This window comes from Lissotriton helveticus, chromosome 3_1, assembly GCF_964261635.1.
Source record: "Lissotriton helveticus chromosome 3_1, aLisHel1.1, whole genome shotgun sequence".
NCBI classification, from domain to species: Eukaryota; Metazoa; Chordata; class Amphibia; order Caudata; family Salamandridae; genus Lissotriton; species Lissotriton helveticus.
In genome coordinates this window covers 1,025,022,499-1,025,050,338 of record NC_136061.1, presented here as the reverse complement: position 1 = coordinate 1,025,050,338, position 27,840 = coordinate 1,025,022,499, and the positions used below count along the sequence as shown (strand labels likewise).

The 27,840-nt window shown below is 44.7% G+C and overlaps 1 protein-coding gene across 1 annotated transcript in view; it reads right to left on the bottom strand.

Moving 5' to 3' along the window:
- Positions 1-27,840, bottom strand: part of LOC144824202 (dynein axonemal heavy chain 11-like) — a 3,356,387-nt gene that overhangs the window by 2,526,754 nt on the left and 801,793 nt on the right. The window lies entirely within an intron of this gene.

Sequence of the window (27,840 nt, the reverse complement as noted above, 5' to 3'; positions counted from 1 at the left end):
CTCCTCTTGCTACTAATAGCATTACAAAAGGATTTATGGGTTATGAGTATGTCCTCAATTCCCCTTGCTCCCACGGTTCAGCTGGTGCAGAATGACAGCTTCTAAAGCAACACAAACTGTACTGTAGGTGAATGTTTGAATAAGTTCAGCATTCCGTCCAAAATCTTTTTGTGTTGTTATAGTCACCCCCAGTCAGAAGATAATGCCCAGACATGGGGCCTATGCTCACTATGCCAATGGGCTCAAGCTAGCCTGGCTGATGAGGTGTGATAGCCCAAAACCAGTCCCAGGATGCTTGTTACCTGCAAAGAGTAGACCAGGCAGTTCGGGCTGGACTGTTCCCATGTGGAGCAGGGTCAAGACTGATTTGCATATGACTGGGTCCAAACTGGAATGGCATGGTGAATTAAAAAAATGGATTTAGGCCCAGATCTCTAGACTGGTGGTGAATGTTTGATAATGTTCAGCATTCAGTCCATCATCTTTTGGTGTTGCTATAGTCACTCCAAATGGGAAAGTTATGCCCAGATGTGGGTCCTGTGCTCACTATGCCACTGGACTCAAGCTAACCTGGCTGATGAGGGGTGATGCCAAAACTGGTCCCAGGATGCTTGTTTCCGGTCCAGGGAGGACCTGGCAGTTCAGGATGGACTACTCCCATGGGGAGCAGGGTCAAGAATGGGGTAATATGGCCTGTCCAAACTGGAATGGCATGGTGAGAAAAAACAACAATGGGCTTACGCCCAGATCTCTACACTAGTGGTGAATGTTTGACAATGTTCAGCATTGCGTCCATCATCTTTTTGTGTTGTTGTAGTCACCCAAGTGAGAAGGGTATGCTCAGACGTGGGTCGCATGCTCACTATGCCACTGGACTCAAGCTAGCCTGGCTGATGAGGGGTGACCCCAAAAGTGGTCCCAGGATTCTTGTTTCCGGTTCAGGGAGGACCTGGCCTGGCAGTTTGGGTGGACTTCTCCCCATGGGGAGTAGGGTCAAGACTAATTTGCATATGGATAGCTCCAAATGGGGAATGGCATCGTGAGCAAAAAAAGATGAATTTAGGCCCAGATTTCTGTACAGGAGTGAATTTTGACAGTGTTCAGCATTCCGTCCTTCATCCCTTTGTGTTGTTACACCAAATCCTCATTGTGTTGTTATACCAAATCCCTTGTCTTAGTTCTGTTGATAACCGCATTCTATAATGTTTTTCCTTTGGGATCAGACATTACCTGCAGGATGGATCTTGAAAGGGGGTTGCCCTACGGAATGATCAGCTGGACAAAGTTAAGCTATACCACTAAAACCAGGAGCTGGTCTGCGGTGACTGCGCACCTCCAAAAAGGTTGTCAGTGATTCCTCGAAGACCCAGACTTTCTCCTGTGATAACCTACATTCCCCTGTAACTGAATTAATCTGAATCCTAAGGCAACCTATGATCATGGCTGGGCCCTCTATTTATTGCTCTGCTAAAGCGTGCTAACGGGACACCAAAACTATCCATAAGTCTGATGAAGAGCAGAAGAGAATCAGCACATCTACCAGATAATTTTGGACCCAAAAATGAGAAATAGCCAATGTAGCAAATGAGTAATTGGGTACCTTAAACCTGAGAGAAGACCCACTCAAGAAAAGTGCTTAAATGCACAAAGTAGGCGCATGACACTCAACACCCCATGGGGTTACATTTATCGTAAATTAAAGATCTTTCAAAGTGAAAACCCAGCAGGTGAAAGTAATCCAGGTGAACTGGGAAAATATGAAATGCTGACTCACTGTCAGCTCTAGCCATGATTGCACTTCAGCCCCCTCTCCTCCCCCAGGAACCTTAATTTGTCAAGTGCCCCTTCCAAAGAATCATACTGTAGTGAGCAAAGCTTTGGGAGATTTCATGGTTGCCCAACCCCATATGAAGGGGCAGATAGGTTGTGTATGAGTCTGAATCCCGTGGGTCTATTATGGGGGACCAACCTTAATGATGAGCAGACAAACGCATTATAATAGGCTATCAAATGGTCCTACACTTCACCCAGACCCACCTCCTTCTCGATCATTTTCTGTACAATGTCCTTACCAATACTAAAGGGTTACTGATTGTTGCAGAACCAAGGACCTTCTACCCATGTGTCCAGTATTCTGAATCCACAGCGCCAACCAAAATAAAGCTGGTGAGCTACAATGGCTCTGGGGTAGAAGTTCAGTCAAGGAGTCAAACCCAATAGAGATACTGGAGAGAGGACCTTCACAGATGGGAATTCGAAAACTACATCTAACTCCATTTGTCTTTGGATTTTTAGGAAGGGCGACAGAGGGGCCAGGGCGCAAGACAACAAACGAGACGGACTCCGAACCACTGGTCTTTTGACAACACTTCCAGTGAAGAAGAAGAAGATACACCACAGGGTAGCCGTGTGAGATTTAATCAACAGAACCGGAGTAACGAGGATCTGGGGGCCCTTTTGAGGTCTTTTTTATCCCAAGGCCAAAGGAACAACCATCGTGGAGGAGGTCAGGCGGGGGGAAGAGGCAGAGGAAATCAGCCCAATCAATCCAACCAGCAATGCCCACAATGGCAAGCCTTCTCGCCCAGGATGACCTGCAGCAGAGGCAGGATTCAGAAATAAGAAACAACATCGTAGTTAATCTCTCTGATCATGTTCTAACAGAGAAAGAAGAGAGTGTTCTTAACAAAGGCCTTGGGTTTATTCCAACTCCTACTCACGATGCATTTAAATGCAGGAACGAATTTCATGAAACCATGAGGAAGATTAAACTCAGGAAATTTTTCAAAGACAAGAAACCTGATGAGAAGACTTCATTTGGGACTGATCTTAGGAAACCTTCCACTTTTTGTACACCGTCCTCCTCTATTGGACCTGAGGTGGTAGTTTTTGAGTCTCTGGTCCTGCAGGATATAGAGAGAATTGAGAAAACTCAAAAAAAGTGTGAACACAAAAATATGACCAGGGATGACTGCAAAGCGGTCAAGAGCCTCCAAGACAATCACGACCTGACAATGAAGTCAGCAGATAAGGGTGGGGCGATCGTCCTTCTCAACACTGTTGACTATGATACAGAAGTCATGTGCTTATTGAGTGTAAGGACTAACTATCAGCCACTCAGTAGGGATCCGTTGGAAGATCTATTGAAAATCATACTTCCTAAAATCCATAAATCCACACGTCCACCACCAGGATGTCCTATTGTGGCTGGGATTCAATCTGTTCTGGAACCGCTTTCTCAATATGCGGATTTCTTTCTTAGAGAATCCGTGGTAAATCAAAGATCTTTTGTCAAAGATACCACCGACATCCTCAATGTTTTGGAGGATATACAGTATGATCCGACTGAAGAATTTTTTGTCACAATTGACATTGAATCCTTATACACCTGTATACCCCAGGACGCGGCGCTGGTGGCAGCAGCCCGCGCCCTGGGTGACCAGGAATGGTTTTATGACACCACCCAGGCATTTGTACTTCAATGCATTGAGTTGGCCCTCACAAAAAACTATTTCAGCTACAAGAACCAGCTCTATCTCCAGGTCTCGGGGACCTCGACGGGGGCCACAATGGCTCCCAGCCTAGCTTGTATCTAAGTTGGGCAGTTTGAGGAGCACGTCATCTATCCCAACACCAACCCCTTCCAGAGTAGTCTCCGACTCTGGAAGAGATATATAGATGACGTGCTCTGCATCTGGTCAGGCACCGAGGAGAACTTGCTCAAATTTCTTAATTGGCTCAATTAGCAGGATGCTAATCTTAGGTTCACTTGGACCTATGATAGGCATAAGGCTGTATATCTTGATTTGGATATTGAGTATGGTGATAACAAGATTAACACCTGTGTACATCAGAAGCCCACGGACAGGAACGCTCTACTTTCTTATAATTCTTTCCATCCGAGGGCATTGAGAGATAACCTGCCCGTGGGTCCGTTTTTAAGATACAGACGAAACTGCTCTTCTACCAACATTTTTTTGGAACAATCAGAGGAACTGGCATCCAAACTTACGAATAGGAACTATCCCAAAAAAGTTGTCAGACAAGCAAAAAAGAGAGCTGCAAATACGCCGAGAAGTGCCCTGCTGGAAAAGGTGGTTAAACAAAAAGAAGAATGCGTACCAGTGGTTATGACATTTGACCCCATGGCAACCAAAATAAGACAATCCATCCGGAAGCACTGGTCCCTGCTATCTAATATTAAATTTCAGATGCCGCCACCCAGATTCGCGTTCAAACGAGCGTGTAATCTGAAAGACAAACTTGTACACTCTCGTGCCCCCGTTGAAGGAAACAGCTCAACCTCTACGGTTCCAAATGGTCATTATCCCTGTGGGACGTGCTCCGTTTGTTCACTCACAAAGAAGAGTACGAGTGTGATCCTTGCATCTGGAAAAGAATGGTTCCTTAACCACTTCAGTAATTGTAACTCTACCCAGGTGGTGTAAAGACTGACATGCCAATGTGGTTTACACTACATAGGATTAACATCGCGGAAAATCAAGGTTAGAGTGCAGGAGCACCTCAGTACCATAAGGGCGGGTAAATTAACAACTAAATTGGTACAACACTGTTTCAAAGAGAAACACACCTTTACTTGGACAGTGTTGGAAAAAGTAAAAGGGACTCCCCAGAACATAGAGAGTATTTTGTTGTCAAAGGAAGCCCGTTGGATTTATAGTGAAAAAACAGACCAACGGGGCCTCAATGAAATTATCGAATGGAACAGAATTAAACTATGAGTTCATGGGCAGTGCGACTATGTTCCCACTGCGGCTGGCCGTGTCTACTGGGATTCCAGACTGTGCATGTAGTTTGCAGCCGGCAGGGTCATGGTGACAGGTATTGTCCATTCTCTGTGTTACACTGTGCTGCTTTGGTATTTGATCTGTGCAGCCGTGGGTTTAATAATGATTCAAATTAACCCCTCCCCCCCTTTTTTTCATAATCATATTTAGGCTTCCAACCTAGATGAGCACTAAGGACAATATTTTGGCACAGTAGATAACATATGTCTGTTTCCAACAACCACACACTATGTGTTTGAGAAGTTCCTTGATTATACGTGTCTTATTGGTATGGAGCGACACAGAATGGCTTGACCTCAGTGGGCTGTGCATATGGGATGAATAAGGCTGTTTCTTCTGCCAAACCGGCACCCCTTTTTGAACACTCTGTATGGCACTGAGAGCTTATCAAACTGGGACTAGTCCAAGATGGCCGCCATCTATAGCACTGCACTCTGCTTTATTGGAGTGGGTGCGTGTAAACTACCATAGAGTCATTGCCAACTGTATTCTTTGGTTTGAACGCTAGGTTCTGATGATCTCATTGAATTGGGCACTGGCATTCACTCCTACCGGCACCAGCTCCCAATACTTCGGACTGTTTCAATATGGCCGCCACCCTCGCAACCTCATCACGTGATCGTTTTCTGGGGGAGGAGGCCGTTTCAGGTGGCTATTACGGCGCTTCCGGTGCATACACATTGTGAAGGAGATGAAGCGCTAAGGTGGCGACATCACGGTGAGAAGTATCGGAGAAGATTTATTGAGTATTTTCCGAGCCCGCAGCCGTACATTTGTCAGGTCGAGGTTTAGTTCTCCAGAGAGTGGGGGGGGTTGCATTACCTGATGTGAGGGCTACCGACGCTAATAGTATAGCTGTGCGACATTGGCATGCCCATTTTAATATGCATACATGAGGGATAGAGGCTATTGCCGGAGCTCTACGCTATCTTGGAAGCAGCATTTATGTGTATCGAATGCTGAGTATGGTTGTGCGCTACTGTGCGACATTTGGAATTTGCAGTTGTGCGAATTTGTAACAATGCCACACAGTATGCATGAATGCTTGACATTTATGGGCGCAATATGGTCCGTTTTACCTCTGAATTATCGATATAGCCTGGAAATGTCTTGGACACTTTGAAATTTTATTTGTTTGTATGGTTTGACATGTAATGGGCGCAATACTGTCCGTTGAGCCTTTGAAGTATCAATACAGGCTGGAAATGTCTCTGACTTTTTGAAATTTCATTTGTTTATACTGTCAGAATGCTACAAGCTAAGTGACAGCGAGAACTCACGTTTGGAGTACACCTGCATCCCTTTCAACCCCTGGGCGGCCGGTATGAGCAACTAGGCTGACTCTGGGTAAACAATGGTTATATATGGCATTACATATACGGTCTCTCTATTTGTGTGTTTACATGCTTTTAACTTTGTTTGCGCCTGTTTTCTTGGCAGTTAACACAGAACAAGTGTCCGATAGTGGAGTGGCAGCATATAGTGCAGCCCTGATGAAACTGCCAAAATTGATGTGGCAGTGAAACATGTCGGCATTGGCAATAGGTAATGGTATGCATGAATAGCTACCAGCCTTTTTATATGTACAGCATACATTCATTTCCCTATGAATAAAGTTGGACAAGGGAACTGGATGCTGTGTTTTATGCACTTATTTGTGTTGTGTGTTTGTCACTAGCAGATGCTTTTGCTTTCCACTGTTTGTTACACATTTTTTGGTTGTTTGTTTTGGACACTCTCTTTCTACTTTCTTTGAGAATCAGGTGACTACCGGTGATGAGACAGGGGCTTGTCTGGAAATTACATACCAGTTACCCCGTTGGTGGTGTTTCCGTGTGGTGTCACTTGTTTCTCGCACATTTTTTCTAAATAGACTTTTGTCCAACATTTTTTAGGTGGATCCCTGATATTGACCTGGGTGGGTCAGACTATCTGGTGTTGTTCTGTGTTTCTACCAAGGAAGATGGGCTTGTTTTAACGTAAACTTGGGCGCAGTGCAGTGAATTGTCCCCTCATAAATTGTAGGGGCGGGGAATAGGTATCAGTACAAATAGACGGTTCTACTTTCACTAGTAACTGACATACGTTGACGTCCGCTGGACGGGGTCTTTTTTGTTGGTCTATATTTGAGTGGAGGGCGACCCAGTCCGATTTTCCCTCTTAGCTCCCATTGAGACTTTGACTTTGGATTTTTAGGAAACATTTGAAATACCATCCTGCAGAAGGAACAATAATGTTTGAATTTTAATCTACCCTGATGACTGTTGCAAGTCTTTTTCTTGAAAGTCTACTAGAATCTTTTCTTCTCATTTCCATAATGTAGCCAATAAGGACTGATGTCCCAAACCATTGCTATTCTTCAACATAATGAAATGCAGCCAAAACTTAATGTCCATCTGATCCCACAACATGACCTGATTAGATGTTTTTTCCTAACAAAAAACTGTAGCGTAATCCTTCCAGCATGTTCCCCCAAATTCCTCCTATGCACTCACAATCTTACTTATCTATGAACCTAGCTCAGATAATTCATCCAGTAACACTGACTGGAAGATGGTATAACCTTTGAGCCAATTGATCAATGTCTCCTCTATTTTAGGCTTTTTCCATCTGCATGAACATTCCTTTGATCCATTTGGGTCTTTGTGTATCAGTTTCACAATGGTCAGTTCAAAAAGGTCTAGATATTTCCTCGTCTTGATCTTATTCTTTGTCTTATCAGTTAAATGCAAGCCCAGATGATCCCTAGGGTCCTGCACCTGATCATGAACTTTATTGACTTTTGTCATCATCCTCTCCATTTCCCTGACTTGAAATTTCCACTGTCAGTATGGCTAATGGCAAGAAGGTAGTTGCCATTGGCACCGCAGGGACAGAGCCTTGATTCTGCTGGGAAGGAGTGACCTGGTATTGAATAGGAGGCTATCTGAAGTTCCAGCTACAGTAACTACGGGGTTGGCTGGCTTATCAGTGACCACCCTCATGAGTACCCTCACGCTTTCCGGGATATCTTAAACACCCACCCGAGAAGCACCCACTACTTTAGACAATCATGACAAAATGCATGTCAACCTATCAACTAGACCCTTCGCAGGATCTGGGCAGGGATTCGGTTGAATGTCCAACCTGCTACCTTCTAACAAAAGCACCTTCACTGAGTAGAACATGCTACACTCCAACTGTTCATTCTTACAGGAGATGGGTTTAAGGGCAGCCACAGACCTCCCCATCCCCCAGCAAGTGCCTCCTTCATTGTGCATTATGGGACTGGGGGAAAGTGGGCTTAGGTGAGACCTTGGCCCATCTTCAATGTTCCTCTTGGACTAGCTTGGGAAGGGATGCCTCCCAGACTGAAGGCTGATGGATCTTGGTCCTGACCGAGTGGGAGGGCATGTGTAAAGTGCAAAAAATGCATTATTTCCTCAATGTAACCTAATACCCCACAACGACTACTAAGTCCACATTACACACTCTTGCCTTCTGCTTGACTTGTTTTGGTAACATCAAGAATCTTTCCCCAAGTTACAAATGCCATGAAAAGCACAGTGCAAAACTTCACTTGCAATTGAAAATGAACCCGTACTGTTGCCAATAAGTCACAATATAAGCATAATAAGAATTCCAAGTACAATCCCTGAGGCTCCTTGTTTAAAAACAATAAAACAATAATAATGGTACAACAGAACCTCCAAAGTATAATCTCAGTGACTCCCTGTTTTACATTATAAGAAGGCCTCCTAAATCACTCTGTGACTATTTTCACTTTCATTAGTTAGTGCTCCTCAATATTCACTAACCATTGAACACTATAATTAGTCCGCAATGTTACTTTACACATGAGCACTGAGACACTAAGCATCAAACCCTTAGCCCTCCGTTCAAGAGTCCAAAGGGCTGACGTTAATCTTGGCAGTAAGGATACTCCGTCACGACAGAGTATCCTTCCCGCCAAGATGGCGGTCTGCCTGACAAATTTAGATACAAGCAGACCATTGGTGTAACCATGGCGGAGGCTTCTTCGTCTCCATCATAGGTACACCTCTTCGATGGAATAAGGGCCATCGGAGGCTGACATCTATGTCGGCCTGTATAATTTAGATGGGCGGACGTTGAGGTCAGTTTTTCCTGCTCATCACCGTCAGGAAAACACTGGCGGTAAGAGGCAGTGAAAGTTGTCTAATGCCCAGTCATAATGGGAGATATCTCCCATGTCAAGGGGGGTATTTGTATTTATTAAAAACAAAATAACTTTGATGGACGGTTCCATCGTGTTAACAGAGCTGAGCGCTAAACTTAAAAAAGCATTGCAAGCAACCGTTGTTCCTGCCAATGGTTTAGAATTGACCACCGCCTAAGGGGCCATCTCTAAATTTTGTGAGTGGGGTAGTCTTGGCCTGGCAGGTATTAATTCCTCTGCCAGTCCAATGGAAATTACTCCCTCCCCTAAATATTAAATTGGGCCCTAAGACTTTAACACATGTCTTTTTCAAACTCCCCAGAAGAAGAACTGCTCTTAAAACAAGCACTAAGCACCCATCAACAACCTGAAAAGGCAAACTGTGGGCATGCAAAGTTGTCCATGTCTGCCTTCTTGGTCTCCCGGATGGGCTGACAATGCACACAGACAAATGTGCCTCCTGGCCCAGATAGGGTAAGATGCCTAAGGGACTGATTACGATTTTAGCGGATGGGATACTCCGTTACAACAGTGACTAATATCCTGTACACCGTATTACAAATTCCATAGGATATAATGAACTTGTATTACAGACATGGCATCCCAACCTGGATCTCTCTAGCAAAACAAAATTTGAAATATTAAATAACTGGCTCCATGAAAAAATTGAGTACTCTTATCTTACTCCCACAGCCTGACACCTCTAAAAAAGTCTTAGGTATGAAGAGGGTGGGAAGCAGCGGCAGCTATGGCAGCAGCAAAAAAGCACAGTCAGTGGCAGGAGATAAGCTTCACACCACAAAGAGGAGCCAAGTGAAAAACAAAAGATCCGGACGCTGGGAAGTAACCGGCTGCTTTTGAGGTCATCAGGGGCACAGAGTGGCAACACAGGGCTATCCATAATTTAAGCACCCTGCAGCCCTCCCAGGCGACCACATTGATCCTGTCAGCCAATAGGTACAAGGGACTACGTTTGTGGGGTCTCCTGCGCACCATAAAAATACAATAGAAGCAGCCATTGGACAGCTCACGCTCCCTCCCTCCTCACACAAGGCTGCTAACACCAGTACCTGGGGACTGCCATAGCAGCAGCCTCCTTTTGACCATTTTGTGACAGCAAGAGTTGCTAGACAGATGGGATGATCCACCATCACTGGAAGTCAGTAGAGGTAGAGTTGAAAAATATTCTTGAATGCTCTGGTCACTGAATGGTGGCATAAGAAGGAGCAACGTCTCCCAGTGTGCACCATTCCGCCACAGTAGTCATTCAGTGACAACATAGGGCAGATCATGCAGAGGCCCAGGCAGATGGCTGGATTCTCCAATGTTTATAAAAAACTTTACACAATATGTCTATGTTCTAATAAAGGTTATGTACTGCTTCCAGAGTTTTATAAGGCTGTGTCCAATTCATCCACAACATTAACTCACTCAGCTGTGCTGAACCCCCTTCTATGTCGCTCAGTGTCAGCTTTGGGTAACTGTCGCCATTGAACTGCGGTGATGCAATGCATTTAAATATCCATACAGCTTCATCGGACCTATGTGCGGGCCTGCCACAGACATTTCAAAAGGAAATGTAAAAGCCTGAATGCCTTAGTATCTGCTGCATCCATATTATACGAGAGAAAACACACAGTCCTAATGCATTTCATTGAGTATGAATAATTTCTTCTGCCACATTTGACACATAGGGCACATTATTCTTACATTTCTGGAGAGTATGGGATGTAAAGCAATTGAAATGCAATTAGGCCTCACGCTCAGTACATCTAAGCAACGTGATGGCAATCCATCCACAAATGAGGCAGGAAAAAATTCATGGTCTTTAAATCTCACCTTAAGAAAAAGCATTTCCATAGTAAAAGTATGTTTTCCAATAGGCATTTAGACTGCATGAGAGATCTGAATTGAAAAGCAAGCAATCACTCGCAAAGGTCAGCAAGCTGCAGACCCAGCATAGGTCTATACATTTCTAAGAAATAGGCCACCATACTCTGGAAGGAGCAGCAGATTCACGCGCAGCACCGCGCATTGATGGAGGACTAGAGTCGAAATGGGGCCTAGAGTTCTTTATGAAATTGGCTCTGTGAAAGTTAAAGCAATCTGATATAATTGGAGGAAGAACGCTGACATTTGATGAGGTATTCTTGCTCACGCTTGGACAGGTCTCGGTGCTGACATTTTGGGAGCGCAAATACTTTTATGCTGTAAGTGATGTTTGTATGCCCACAGATTTCTCTTTTGGCTATTTTTGTACCTATCGTTAATACTTTTCTGGAATTCTTTTTGTGTTTTAATATGTGAAATACGTGACGAATAAAATACATACTCTAAACACAGACATATTTTCTTGTGACATAACAGAACAGTGAATTGGCAGTGTTTAGTGTCCAGTGCGCCTTTACCTGTTGTACTAAACACCCATGTGATGAGTGATGACATCTGTCTTTAAACCTAATTTGAACAACCCAAGATCACAACCATTAGAAGACACACAATTGACTGCAAAATGGCATACAATTCAATGTAAACCTTACATCAACACTGTCCCCATTAACACGGCTCATGTCACTTTGTTGAGTACGAAATAAAAAAAATTCCCCTTCCACCCGACGTGCCCTGCTTTCCTAAGTATAACATTAAATAAGCTAGACTCTACTCTGCATGTGCCCTACAACCCAAGGTTGTTTTAAACAAATAATGTCCCTATTCCTCTGAGTCTTACTGTCTCAGGCTAATCACCAGAATCACGAAATCCTCTTACCAAAAGTCCCTCTGTTTTATTATTATGTGCAATCTTTTTTTTTTTACACTTTATTTATTAATTTATATACCAAGATAACAAGCAGCCGTTACAGTGCAACATACATATATACTTATGTAGGATATTATATAGCATTTAGGTACGTACAGACAATATCAAGGCTAAGTCAATGATATCACACCGGTAAACAAAAATACATCATGGTTACTAACATTGCAATGGACAACATACCTTACCCCACCTCCGCATTCTCTATCCCCCCTACAGAGGGCGCGCTCGTGGGTTGCGTGTTTACTGGTGTGGTAGTTGCATCTGGTGTGTCCAGAAGATACAGGTGTAGTGGTTGCCAAATATCTAGGGTTCTCGCCGCAGATGGTTGTAGTTGCGAATAAATGTCACTGTTTGTGTTACAATATATCATACTGCGCAGCCATGTCTTGATCGTTGGTGCATGCTTACTACCCCAATTAATGGGTCTTTCGACCTTAGCAATAAGCAATGCAATGGCAGCATAATGCCGCTTGGATCTAGGGAGCTTGTGGATGTACTCAAGGAGCCCCACTAGTGGTGTGGGCGTAACCGTAACATCCAATATCTTGGAAAGTTCCACAAATACAGCTGACCAGAACCCTCCCACCTTTATGAAGGTCCATGTGAGATGCACGAAGTCAGCCTCGGGCGAATGACATTTCAGACATAGATGTGATCTAGAGGGATCAATGCGGTGTAATGCACTAGGTGATTTATACGCCCTCCACAAGAACTTGAACTGCAACAATTTATGCCTGTTTTTTGGTGAAACTCAACGGATTTGTGCGCAGCACCTACCCCATTGGGTATCAGTGATGGGGTGCCCAAGAACTTTTTCCCATGCCCCATGCACTCCTGAGTCTCCGGGGGGCAGCAGCGCTACCGTGACCTTATATAGTCTAGTCACCAAGTTTCTGCCATCTTCATCCTTAATGATACCGGTCAATAGTGGGAATTCTGGCGGCTCCAACGGGTAGCTGTATTGGTGACTCTCATTGCTCCCTGTAACGTGTGGAGTATAAAGTGATCCATAATAGTTGCATCACGAAAGTGAGGGTCCTCTGTCCGGGAAAAAACATGCCCTTTTGGGAAGAGATCACCAAAGGTCACCAATTGAAACTTAGCAGGTGTGTGCTTCACAAGCGCCTCCTGTATGATAGGATCCACCCATTACCAGCCACTGGCGAGGCGGACGAATACAAAAGCCGGGAGTCCGTGATTTTCACTGTCTTATGCCATGCCCAGCTAGTGGTAGATAAAGTTTGAAAATCATTAGGGTCCCGTGGGAATCCTACAGGCAGCGGGAACCCAAGGGATGCTGGGAGCGCAAAGTCAGCCTCTGGGTGGTGATAGGGTATACGTATATCCGCGTGATACCAGTGGCGAGCAAAACTTGCCTGCGCCGCCAGGTAATAAACTTGTCAATTTGGGCCCCCGAACCCACCCCTTTCATAAGGTAGCATGAGAATGTTCCAGCTAATGTGGGGCTGGTTACCTCCCCACACCAACCGTATCAGTAAGGTACGGAGAGTAGAAAAAAAGCTATTGAACAGTGGGATTGGGATGTTATTAAACAAGTACAAAAACTGTGGGAGAACCACCTTTTTGATAATTGCTATTCTCCCCGCCATGGACAGGGGCAAGGCCAACCACTTTTCTATGTTCTGCCCTAGCCGCTCAAGCACAGGACCGTAACTCAATTGTAGGATATAGTCTTTATCCCTATGGATCTGGATCCCGAGGTACTTAACAGAGTCTTTATTCCAAGTCAGGGGATATTCACAAATTTTACAACAGGGGGCCACAGTAAGGGGAAACACCTTTGATTTCTCCCAATTAATAGACAACCGGGAGAGACTGCCATACCTAGTGACCTCAGCCAACAACCACGTCAGGTTATCATCAGGGCGCCTGACATATAATATAATGTCTTCCGCATTTAGCGTCAGTAATAACGGGCCAGTGTTAAATTGTAAACCCCTGTGGTAATGTCACTCCTGTAGGTGACGTGTCAACGGATCCAAGGCCAGCACGAACAATAAGGGGGATAAAGGACACCCCTGCCGGGTACCGCGCTCTAGGAGAAATTCAGGCATTAGTGTACCATTGAGTCTAATGCGCACTGTTGGTTAAGTATAAAGTAATTGCACAATTGCTAGGAACCGGTCAAGCACTCCTAACCTACTTATTGTAGAATAGAGGAAAGGTCATTCGAGCTAATCGAATGCCTTTTCGGCATCAAGTAGTACCGCAGCTCCCGGGACAGAAGGGTCAATTCTATGCAGGGTTGCAAACAAAGTGCGAAGGTTTAATGCAGTGGGGGATGAATCTGGACTGTGCAGGAGAAATCAGTTTTTCGATGATGAGCGCAAGTCGTCTGGCCAACATTTTAGCTAGAACCTTGTTATCGAAATTTAGGAGCGAAAGAGGTCTGTATGACCCACAGCACAAGTGGTCTTTACCCAGCTTTGGAAGCAAGATTATGACCTCCTCCCTTAGGGTGGGTGAAAGCAGGAGGCATCCATCACCTCCTGATACACATCAATTAAGTATGGCGCAAGGACATCCTTATACTGTTTATAAAAACAGCCGGTGAACCCATCCAGTCCCGGAGCCCTGGAAACATCCAGCGCATCAATGGCATCATTATGTGTAATCTTTGGGGAAAACAACAGTCTGGTGAGACAACTACTGTTGTATCAAAGGCCAGGTCTACAGTGGCATGATGTTGCCTTGGGTGCCATGCAGCTCAAAATAAAAGAAAATCATTTTGCCCCCAGGTACCAATGTGACTTTCTCCACCAGACCGTGAAAATGCTTGCTCATCATAAATCTTACATGTTGCTCCTGAGCCAAAATAAATGCACCTTGTACCATGCGGCCCACTTACTGCTTCTCAGAAAATTAAAAATGCTCACGTTTGGGTACCAAATACACTGCTCCCCCAACCCAGAAGTATTTGGCCACTGTGTGTCTTCCCATTGCCACCAAACTAGGAATGCACACAATGATGTACCCGTATCTTATAGTTACCCTGCTTGAGATATAATAGACATGTCCCAAAGACTGCTAGTTCGAGCATGACGAAAAATGCACACTCTTTAAGCTTGATGCAGTGTGTTTATTATTTGAAGCACATACAGTGAAACCCCCATTTTGTGGCTCAATAACTCAGTCTTGCTCACAGCCTCTACTTAAGTGAACAGTGCAAAAGACATAAGAAAAAGACCAACAACAGTAGTGTATTTCTTCAAGGTCAGGAATATATTCCAAAGTTATGATATTGGATTCCTTCTTTCAAAGTTTTGTAATTTTACAAATTCATCAAATTACATAAATAAATTCACAAAAAGTTTACATCATTCCGGGAAAATAAAAAGTTAAATAAATATCATCTCACGGCAATGGTTTAGTAAAGTGCTCAATCATTGCAAGCACTTATGACCATAATTTGCAACATCTTAAAATGTACCTACTGTCCAAGACTGATACCAGTCTAATCACAGAACAATAACATCATTCAATAGTGTAGAAGTGTGTTGTAGATTTATATTTGTGTGCATCATTAATAATGTGCAATATGCATTACACACAAGCGTTAACATTAGCGGAATGATTTAATATGATTGCTTTTTAAACAAATTTCCTTTGATGTGTAGAAGTATATATTTTGATGTGTTTTAGTTTAGACACGAAAAAACACCATCTTGAACAAAATGGAAGTCACCTCTGTCTTCCTGCACTGCTCACATCCTCCGTAGCAAAGGGTCAAGTTGAAGTCTTAATGGTTTACTTTCATTGCTGTTATTGTTCTACTCACGATAAACCTTCCAGAGCTTGGAAGTAAAATTGTTATATGTAACTACAACTTGAGTTTCTTCACTGGATCTATTCATCCAAAGAAAGTTTTAATGTCAGTGTTACTTATTTGCTTGAACATCTCCTGGTTACATTAGGATAGAGGGTGCTGAATAATTATTCAAGAAAATGGGATAGTGGTTAGGTGTTAAGGTAATGATGTTTATTCTTTATATTCCATGTGCTCTGATTTGCTGAAGAAATGATACATTTGCTCACACCACGATGGATCTGCATAAATGTTTACTCAATATGCAAGGATTGTGTATAAAAACACTTTGATTTTGGGGGTGAGCACGAAGATTTTCCTGTTCTACTAGGGATGCTGCCCATTTCTTTTCTGATTTTGGTAACCATTGGGATTTAGAAAAACTTCTGACTTTTGTATACTCTTTAGAATTCTGAATTTCAAAGCCTTCATGACATTGACTCTGTACCACATATTTTTGAGTTTTGTAATTATACCCTTTAACTTTTGATTGGTTCACAACTTAGTTAGTGATGGGGCTTGTTTAATGTAATCATCTTAATGAACTGCATTTGATTTATCTTGATGTTTTGGGAGGTGCCTTAACGCTGAGGCACATTGCTTCATAAAACTGAGGTTTAACACCATCTCCGATCCTTTAAATCATGGGAAGTCTGGTTGAGGTTAATTTTAGGGTGTCTCAACATTTAAGGTTAGTTGTGAGGTGGATTGTTATGCTCTATGTGTGGCATTTTTTTATGCAATGTTGATTGTTGGTTGAATTGGTGGTTTGATTACTGGCGTTTAGATGTATTGTTCTTATTTGTGATTTTGTGCTATAAAGATTTTGATTTTATTATTGAGTAGGTTTGTTCATCAAATTTATCAACATCCAAGATGCCAAGATTCTGTGGTTTACTTGTCTACATAAGTTAGTGTATTTTGTGAGGCGCTGCATACACACGGATAGGGGTTTCCTTTTCAAGAGATTATGTGTCTACTTTTGGTTGACATCTTTTTGCTAATGGGTGCACAGTAGTAATTGGATTAGCCAGGGTATATTGCCTCTGAACAAGGGTCTGCCTAATGTGAATTGAATCAATTAGACGCACATTTACTGCAACTGCTCTTGTTTCTATTGGTTGTGAGATTTGCTTTACTTTACCTTGTTTATTCCTTTCTATTTAGGTTAGCTAGACAAGGTTTATTTAGTTTATTTAGTATGCATTCATAGAGAAAAGGCTTTTGCAATTGTTTTCCACTTTCACGGAGAAGCCACACTGTGATTGGTTAGTCAGCCAGGAAGCTGCATTGAGATTGGTGAGATATCACTACAAAGCTAAGCTGTGATAGGATGACCTTTGACTGAGCAGCGCTCGGATTGGTTGTTGTTCACTGTTTTTTTTGTGTGAGTTTGAGATAGTTTTGAGTGAAACTAATGGGTGGTTTGTTGGAAAAGCCTAAGATTTCTGATCTACCTCCTACAGAGGGTCAGCAGTCCTCTGCTGAGGTAACACCTACACATAAAATGTTGATGGGCATTGAGTTCTATATGTGTACTTAGATTTCTGAATAGCATGAATACACCTATCTAATAAAGGCTTTTGGGTCGACTACGATATCGTCATGAAAGGCTACGAAAGGCATTTGATTCATCCTAATCCAATTCGGAACCCGCCTTTCCGACCGACTCAGACACTTTTCCCAACGAGTGATTACGATGGCTAGAAAGCATTCGGACAGTCCGACACCGTTCCAAAAGGCATTGGGAGTAACCGAGTCAGTCGGAGCTGAATGGACTGCGTTTCCAGCCGTGCGATTAGGAAGTCAGAATCGGACAGTCTTTCCAAATCGGTTGTTCCGAGACGGATCGCCTCTCGGAATCTGCCTTTAGGGGCCCGTAGTAGGCCCCCTTCACCCGGGACCCTCCGAATCGGGCCCGTGGTGGTACCCATGGGTCCCCCCCTTCCCATGCATGCACAGTGTGGCAGGCACCATGGGGTGGCAGGCACCATGGGTGCCCACCACAGGGTGCAAGGTTCTACCCAACAACCCCTTTTGTCAAGGGGAGCCTGTGTTCTCGTTCAGAACACTGGCTCCTATTGAAGTCAATGGGAATCTGACCGAATGATGTTGGGAAGCATCGTAATCAGTTGGTCAGACACGCAGAACCCGATTCGTTTGGAAATGATTCAGAAACTGAATTGGTTGGAAGAGCTTCCTAACAAGATCATAATTGGCCCATTAATATTTCCTTTAGAGGGTGCCTTTAACATTAGAAAGCTAGATTTCTTGAGCTAGACTATGAATGACAACAATCTGTTACCTAGACCTAAACAGTTTGAGGCATTGAACCAATGGGATCCAATGTCCACTGAGAAACAAAGGAAGTAAATGACAAAGCAAGTAAAAGGCCCACTTTGACAGAGGTTAGAAAACAAATGTAAACATTATGGAGGATTGATACAATGGAAAGAGTGAGAGTTTTCCCAACAATAGTGAAAAGGACAGACAACAAAAAGAAATCTAATGAGAAAGAACAGCTGAATAAAGATTCAGATAAGGTGGATAATTTTCTGAATGATTTTTTGAATTCCAGAACTCCTCCATATACTGACTGGATAGGGAATTGGTCTTGGTCATAGTGAAGTACCCAGGTGGCAGACATGTCTGTAGGTGTGAGTACAACAGAGATTGCCTCATCGAGACTACAATGTTAGCATTGCAGAGTGATAGAAGAGATGCCTCAGCTGCTCTTCAATTCAGACTCAGTCACCTGTTACTATGGTTGTGGTCGAAGAAGCTTGTACAAGGAGAACAATGAAAGTCAGTCTTTTAAAAATTTGGAGAAATGTTGAGGGGGACAATTAATTTAAACAGACTACCAACATACAATGTTGATGAATTTACACATTTGATCAAAGAAACTGCCAGAAGTGAGACTGAACCACACAATAGGTTGGAAGAGTTGTCTGATGAGTGTGAGCTTGACATCAGCAAAATGGAAAATGAGAAAGAACTACAAATGTATTTGCTGATGATGAAATAAAGAAATTCAGTTTAATGACTTTAATAGCTCACATTGAGTATTTTCTTGAAAGAAACCAAGGTAATGGAGTGCCTCGAAGAAACATAGAGAAAGGTGGAAGTAAAAAAAAAGTGAAAGAGACAAGAAGGAACGTGGAAGGGTCAGTCAGTAATTTAGAAGCAGGGACCATTTTGGAGTTTACATTGAGAGAAGACCATTGGGGGGGGGGAGTTCAGTGCATGTGCCTTGACCATGGGCTGATCATTATGCAATTAGTGCCAACTTTCCAAAATTGAGAGAAGAGCCTTAAAGGTACTACAAGAAAGTTCATGGGTGGACTATGATTTTGCAAATGCTGTGCACTGATTTTTTTTATTAATTCTTTTTTATTAAACAGTTGTGAATCGACATTCCAAGTTACAGAAAGAGGCAGTGCAGAATTGGATACACAAATACAGTCGTTAATGATAGGGCATACAAATGGTACATAATAAGTTACAACAGTTACAGCGAGGACGGTTCTTCAAATGTGGGGATGGTTGGTGGGACACATATATTACTCTGATAGGCATTCCATTTGCTCCATATAGAGGACCATTTTTTGGGGCACCCACGTGCAACGTACACAGTTTTTTTCTGACCATATACCAGTCCATGTCTGAGTTCCAGGCCTCAATTTCAGGCGCTACCCCAGCTCCCCACAACTGAGAGATATTTTGTTTGGCCACCATTAGGCCCAGGGTGACCCATGTTTTGTCTTTGCTATTCAAATCAGTGGGTTCCCAGATGTTTAAAAGGCATCTTTTAGCTTCAGGTCTAAAGTCAGACTCAAGTACCTCTCTAATACAGTCATGTATATCCTTCCAATAATTCTGGACGCATCCGCATTCCCATATTATGTGCATAAATGTGCCTAATTGGCCACACTGTCTCCTACACTTCCCCTCGTCTACTCTTCCCATGCTAGCGAGAGGAGGTCCAGAGATGTAAACTCTATTGATGATCTTGACTATGGACTGATTTGAATTTATTGTTCAAAATTGTGGTTCCTAGTGATTTGTGGTCTGAATGTAATGTAAAGTTAACATTGCTTGGCCAACTGACGAGCCAGATGGGGTTGATACTAATAATGCTCCTTTTCTTTTCTTGAGGTTGCTAATAAATATGAACACATAATTGAACATTTGAAAAAGAAAGTGCATGAAAAGGATAATAATTGGGCAAAGATTTTGAGAAATTCACAAGAGGCCCCCACTAAGTTAATTAGAAAAGGTGACCATGGGAAAATGTGCCATTTGAGTGTTCAGTGATAACTCTACAAAATTATACAGCCTGTTGCTTTCTTTGGCAAGGTGTTTCTAGCTTCGACTATGTGCAACCAATGCAATAATAGAATGAAAAATAATTCATCAGGCGGAACAGTGGCCGAGGCAGAATACATTGCAAACGTGTTTCCTGATATTTGTGAGACCAGCTATAACTTTTTCTTGCACTTATCATTGCAAACAAAAACAGATTCATAAGAGGAACTATAAATACAGATATTACATTTATTTGTGTTGGCCAGGGGCCATCCAGGCAGACCAAAAATATGACTCTACTGCATGGTAAATCAATATTTGATAATTGCTCTAACGCAACGAAAGGGCTTAGAAATACCTATAATTCAAATGGTCCTAAATAGTAAAGCCAACCACCTCGCATGGATAATTCTCATCTTGGTATAAAAAGCATTAAGTATAAAATGGCTTCCACACCACCTTTCTACAATCACAATAATCAGCAACAGATTCTGCTTTGCTCCACTGCGTATGGAATGCTGTTGGCAATTTAGTAAACCTAAATCTAATACACAAAGTGGGCTGTGCTTCAGGTTGTATTTTGTGTAGTTTTCAAACCAAAGTTTTTTCTGATGGTTAGAATATCCATACACCATGGCACCATGTTCGACACCTTGGCAATCATTACTTGATGTGGGGATCTAAAACTCCTCTTTGATTAGCCGATTCATATTCATGTTAATAAATTAAATGCTTTCCCAAAGCAGGCCAAACTCTAATTCACTGAGGATGATTTAATATGAGATATACATCAATTTGCAGTTGCCCTTTGTAGAATGCCACCTTAGTCAGTGAGCTCAGGGATACTCCAGCCTGGGGGTTAGTATACAAACAGGTCAAAGACAATATAGGCTACCATGCAACTGTATTACCAATGGATTTCAAACCAAGCTTGAAACCAATAGCACCAGGAGCGTGCCAGGTCCCTGGTGTAAAAGCAATCTAAAAATATTTCTTCTCAATAATATTGCAGTATTGTAACTTCTGTGTGACACCACGATTTTGCACTTAGGACAGCAGCAATCATTGCCTCATTCTGTATGCATGATGAATCATGCTAGGGGCTGGCTATCATTCTTCTGCTGTCAGTTTAGCATCGGTCAGTGTAGCACAGCTGCAACAGATTACCTCAGAATAGATGCAACCTTTTTGGTTTCCAAACCATGATTACTTGGTGTCAAAGCGTACACCCGAATTTTCAAAGTTCATTACTAATTCTAGTACTATTTAAAGTAGGTGTGGGTTTAATACTGATGACATTGGTTTCAGACAGCTTTTTTTGGTAAAATACTAAATGGAGCCCTAGATTAGACCATGCACAGATAATTCTGTCAGTGAGAGCAAGGCACCATTATTTGCCAACAGGAATATTGATGTTCTCAATTAAGTATGGAGTATCTAGGGGGGCGTGGTTAGCAGACAAGCGTGATGGCCCCTGCCTAGAGGGGCTCCGGGATCAGCGCGGCATCGCCAACTATCCAAACCATAATCCATCCAAGAAATGTAATGAGAGACCTTGGTCCTGACGTCAGACGCCCTGGGGCACCTTTAGATCCCTCGCTAAGATCCGGGAAGTGCAATGCGAGGACCCTGCGTTGTATCTTTGGGACGCGACCTGGGTCGGTGAGTGAGGCCGGGACCTCGAGCGGCATTGAGAGCCGCTACAGGAGGAAGCAGGGCGGCGGCGCCGGCGGAGCAGCAGGGAGGTGCGCTGTACACGATGGAATAAAGGTCGGGAGTGGCCAATTCAGCACTTGAATGTGTGGCGCTGCTAGAACCTAACTTCCAAGATCCATGGGTTATGAGGAGGGCTGGAAGAGCAATATGGCGCTGAGCCTGAGCTGTGCCTGATCTCGCCCCAGTGGTATGAGCGGCAGCAACACTGCGGGACTCATGACACGAGATGGCGGCGGGGCGGTGAACGCCCTCTGTGAAGCGTTTGGTGGTGTTGCGCCTTTTCAGTTGCTGCTCGCAGGCATCCTCAGCCAACTGCAAAAACCCATTGGGAGTGTGCCGAACTCCACATTGGTGGCGTGGGCGCTGACACACTGGGCCCGACGCGATTGAGAAGCACTTCGAGCACTAGAGGTATTTAGAGCCATTGGCTGTGCATTGACTCATGCAGCAGCTGCACTGCAGAGGACCAGCTATAATCGAGGTGTGAGAGGGTGCGCAATGTGGACATCCGATGCGCGGGACTGGTGCATGAAATAACGAAAACTGTGGAAGTCCTCGAGGGTCTTGCTGCATAGTGCTATCACCTGATTATTGCCAAACAGCCCACTACATCTGCGTCCCACTTGGGTCTGGTCTCAGCGTGGGCATTGCCCTCTATCGCAACTGGGGATCCGCAGCAGGAAACCCGAAAGGCCGCGCGTTGCTCACAGTCACAAGGCAGGCAGCGGCGATTACTTCCACGCATGTAATTCACTGTCTGGGATGCCCCTGTGGATTGGCCACAATGGGGGGCCAGGGCCAACGAACAGCTCAGCAACTGAAGCTGGACAAGTATGCATATACCAAGGACCAGTCAGACATGGCAGAACAGAATACAGCACAAGAGAAGAATCCAGCTCCCTAGGGCCAGGCAGAGGTCATGCTGCAGGATATAATGTCCGGCCTTCGTAAGGTCCAGGCTACTGTGGGGTCGATTTCTACAGACATCTCGTTCCTGAGGGCCGATTTCCAGAAAATGGCAGCGAGAGTGACCGAAGTCGAAACTATTACGACAACTCTTTCCGCTGACACTGCCGTCCTACAGCAACAAGTGTGCCAACTTGAAACAGAAAACAAGCTAATAGCGGCTAAGCTTGATGATCAGGAAGGCCACTCCTGATGCAACAATGTTCAAATTATAGGCATGCCGGAAGGTGAAGGGTGCCCTGCAATGAATTTATCAGTTGAAGATCTTATCAAAACCCAACTCCAGCCTCGAGGACTCTCCAGTTTCTTCTCGGTGGAACGAGCCCACTGAGTACCAGGAGGCAGACCCAAGCTGTGGGCCCCCCAGACCCATCTTAGCCCGCATCTTTAACTTCTGTCACCGTGATGCAATACTACAAACGGCGCTGGTGGCTCCCCCGTTGCGCCTAGAGTACTCGGTCATCAGTCTTCCTGGACTTTACGGCAGCTGTTACTAAACAACAACAGAGTTTTCTGAAGGTGAAGAAAGAACTCCGACGCCGAGAACTCAGCTACTCAATCAAAGTTGCGGGTAGTAACGGACGGTAAAACTTGGTTCCTCGGGACACCTGAGGAGGCCCACCACTGGCTGGAGGGATAGAGACAGGCCTCTGGGCTGTGGCGAACAGGCAAGAATCAACAACATCACCTGCAGAAAATGGCATCGCAGGGCTCAAGAGACGCAGGCTCCATGGGTGACTAGACGCAGGCAGAGATCGCAAGATGAGGACACTTTGGACACTCATGTTCCTGATTTCCAGCACAGATAGGGGCTGCCAAGGAGAACGTATGAAGACACTGTCGGGGCATATTTTCGGAACTACCTCCTTAACTTGGTGTGCCTTGAATCACTGCCCCGGCGGGCGTCCTGGTACTGGCGCATTCCTTTTACAACTTGGATGGAACTGAATGCACAGATATGTTTTGGATGGAGGAATGATTCGGGGTGATCGTCGGACTACTCTCCTCCCTCACGCAAGTACAAGTTAATGGGAACTAAGCACTCTGCAAAGTTGGGGTGGTGGGTAGTTATGTGTCCATCTTGCAGGGAGGCAGGGAGAGGGGGAGGGGTGGGGCTCAGTTAAAGTTTATGTTCACTTTGTTCACCCTACGTGATTAAGTCTATACACAGTTTGTGCTCCCTAACCATAATGCAATGCTTTCCACGCTCTGGCATAAAAAATGTGCCCACTGACGGGAGGGGACAACTTGACCAACCCTATGCAAGCACAGCCCGAGACCCTTAATAGATTGGGCCCACCCCTTTTCAATCATATCATGGAATGGAAACGGCCTAAGTGATAAGATAAAGAGGGGGCTGGTGCTGCAATATCTTAAATGACAAGCCCCAGCGGTATCCCTCCTCCAAGAGCCGCACTTAGTAGGTTCGGGCTGTAAGGCTTTGGACAGGTGGGGATTTAAAATGGCGGCGCACTCTGAGCTCACTTCAGGCTCAAGGAGAGTGGGGATTCTTGTTTGTAAAAATTTCCCACTAGTTATAAACTGGTCCTGGACGGACGATCAGGGACGGTTCGCGGCTATCTCATGTCAGTGGGAGGGGCAGGCATACAATTTAGTCTCCGTATATACCCCGCCTGCTCTGCAGAATCTCGCCTTCTTGGCCCTTGGTAAATTCCTGCTCACACTCCCGCGGGGCGAATTGATTGCAGGGGGTGACTTTGATGCCACGCTGGATGCTACACTTGACAGACACCCTCCTAGGGAGCAGGGCGGGGCTCACCTTTGTCTGGCTGAATTCCATGACGCTCTCAGTCTAATAAGGTTTGGCGCTTGAGTTTCCCTCAGGAACGACAATACACCTTCCACTCAGGCGTACACAATAGCCTCTCCAGGCTAGACTACATCCTTACACTCTTGTCTGTCTTGGAGAGAGTGTCGGAGGTTCTTCACCTCCCCAGAGGTATTTCCGATCACTCCTCTGTTATAATACAATACACATCTCACTTCTTGGGGAGGTGACACATATATCCCATATACCCAGCTTTTTTGAATGACCTGTTATTTGGAAAGGCCTACACAACCCCACGTGGCAATACTTCATGGAAAACGAACACTTAGGGCCAGATGTAGGTAATTTTATTTTACCACCTCTTAAATACCGAATCATACCGAATCGGTATTTAAGAAGTGGTAAAATATAAGTACCGAGATGTAGGTAAATACAGATGTGCATTTACCGAATCGGAAATATTCGGTATTTACCGATTCGGTAAATACCGACCGGTAAATGCCCATTCATTCCTATGGGCTTTGAAGCCCATAGGAATGATTGGGCATTTACCGGTCGGTATTTACCGAATCGGTAAATACCGAATGTCACAAGGGTGCAGGGGGTGTCACTTTGACACCCTCTGGCACCCCCAAAAGAGGCTCGGGTGCCATGTGGCAGGCATACCTGCCCTAAGGGCAGGTCTGCCTGTCATATGGCATAGGTGTGCATGCACACATGTGCATGCACACCAGAATCGGTATTTTACCATCAAATAGTATTTGATGGTAAAATACCGATTTTTTAATGCTTGTGGGACTCAGAAGAGTCCCACCTACATATCAATTTTCCCAAATCGGTAAAAATACCGATCGGTAAATTTACCGATTCTGTAAAATACAGGGCCCTACATCTCAAATTGCATTTACCGGTCGGTAACGGCCGAATTCGGCCGTTACCGACCGGTAAATGCCTACCTACATCTGGCCCCTAGTAACTTCCCCGATTACCCGATGGGAGGCCTATAAGGCAGTCTTGCGTGGCCAAGCAATATCCTTAATCACCACACATAAATGCAACACAGTGTGTCAGGTGCAGACTCTTGAGCAGGCAGTGAGCCAATCCGAGGCCGAACACTCTTCTGATCGCAAATATACAGTCAGTCAGTCAAAAGTTTTTATTGGCGGTTAAAAAATTATAAAAAGACATATTTACACATTTGCGAGTAAAAGTGCCAATATTAAAAAATAGAATGCAGTCTTTAAAAAGATACTAAATTCATACAAGAGTTAAGAAAATTAGAGAGATACTGACGTAGAGAGCTCTACATACAGTACATACTCGCGCTATGAGAACCCAGACAGTTTAATAAAAAGGGACCTCATGGGCTACAATGTTCCTACAACTACAGAAACGGGGGTTGGTAGTCTTCCAATTTTTAATACTACACACCTGGTGTACCACATGGACAGGAGGAAGCTTGCGGTTGTAAACACTGTCAGGGGGGTGGTATCATATTTGAGAATTCAAAAAACCTCCCTGTAGTCCCTTAAACCCCTGGACTTGCAGAATTGAATAATCCATTTGGCTCTTGCCCTTGAGTACGAGGGGCAGAAGAGCAGAATGTGCAGATCTGTCTCTCTGCTACCTACACACCCTGGGCAAGAACTCGCTAAGAGCGGAGCGGTGGACCACTTATGTGTGACACCCCCAAGAGGTAATGAGCCGTGTATAAACTGGAAGTATAGTGTCTTGGCTAGAGGAGGCTGGATGACATCTAAGAATTTCTCAAAGTTGGAATGAGCCTTGATGTCAAGAAAGGTGTTGGTCAGCCTGCCCATAGAGGAACTAGATAATATGAGATCCGTACGGTGGCGCTTTAGAGCAAGGCTCAAGGATTTCTTAGAAAGCAAAGCACAAGCCTCCTCGGGGGACAACCACATTTCCCCCAAACCGAGAGCCTGGGAGAGGTGCTTAATGTGCCTTAGCCATGGGATCTTCCCCACGCCCCCTCTGGACAAAAGATCCCCCAGATCCTCCCTGTAGCTCACAAGCTCAGGTGTGGACCAGAGTCGTCTCCAGTAAAGTAGCGGCCTATTCGAGACAATCTCCTGGATGGGCACCAAACCAAAATCCAGCCTCAGGGGAATTAGGGGGGAACTCCGGGTGAGTCTCAAAAGCTATTCTCGGTGAGGGATAACGGGGCAGCACTGACATGACCCCATAGGTCCGCACCATATAGCATGCCCCCTCTCGCCTGGGCTTTATAAATTTCCACGGGCGGACCCAGCATTTTAAGAGAGGTCTCATTAAAGACCTTTAGGATGCCACCAGAGGATTGGTCCAGCTTCAAGTTGGCCTTAGTCATGTGAGATCCCCAGTCCATTCTATCATTTAGGGTGATCCCCAAATAGTCGAAAGTGGACACTGGATCCAGCGCCTTTCCATCCAGGTGGGGATGAGGGCAATTGGGTTGTTTGGTGTTATAGATCATATACTTGGTTTTAGAGAGGTTAATCTCTAGGTTCCTCAGGCTGCAAAAGCGGCAGAAAGCCTCTAATGTGCCCTGGACAACCCCAGATGACTTTGACAATAGGAGGGTGTCATCAGCGAACATTAGGGCCGGTATTTTATGCCCAGCTAGTCTAGGGGAGTCTAGATCTCTCGCTCCCAGTAGGTGTGCGATCAACCCATTGAGAAAAAGGGAGAAGAGCGTGGGCGCTAAGACGCACCCCTGCCTCACTCCCTTTTCCACCGGGAACAGAGCCGACAGCTCCCCGCCCCTCCCGTGCCTCACTCTTGCATACGCGCCCTGGTGCAGGCGTTTGAATAGATCACACAGGTAGGCCGGGGCACCCATCTCGAGTAGTATTGCCCAAAGCTTATCCCTCTGCACCTGGTTGAATGCGGACCGAAGGTTCACAAAGATCAAATGCAGACTACCTGCCTCCAGAGTGACTGTCTTCCAGTATACCAACTGTAATCTGAACAGTTGGTCAGTTGTGGAGACCTTTGCCCGAAAGCCTTCTTGAAGGGTGGTTAGGATGTGATGGTCGTCCATCCAGCTCTGCAACCTAGTTAAGAGGACACGGGCGAATAGTTTCTGGAGGACGTCGATCAAACTAATGGGGCGGTAATTGGCTGGGTCCAGGGGAGAAGCTTTTTTATGTATGGGTATGATTTCTGCGCCCAGCCAAGTCGGGGGAATGTCCATACCCTGTATAATGGTGTTAAAGTAGACACAGATGTAAGGGGCCCAAACCCTCTGCTCGCTCAGGAATAGATCACCAGGGATCCTATCTAAACCCGGTACTTTCCCCGAAGTCAAGCTTCTAAGGGCTGCCTGGACTTCGAGGAGAGTGCAAGGGTAACAGTCACGATCCATGGCCACAGGGAGAGTTGGTTCGAATATACTTATTTCCGCGGCTATATCTACAATGGAATCCGAGGCTC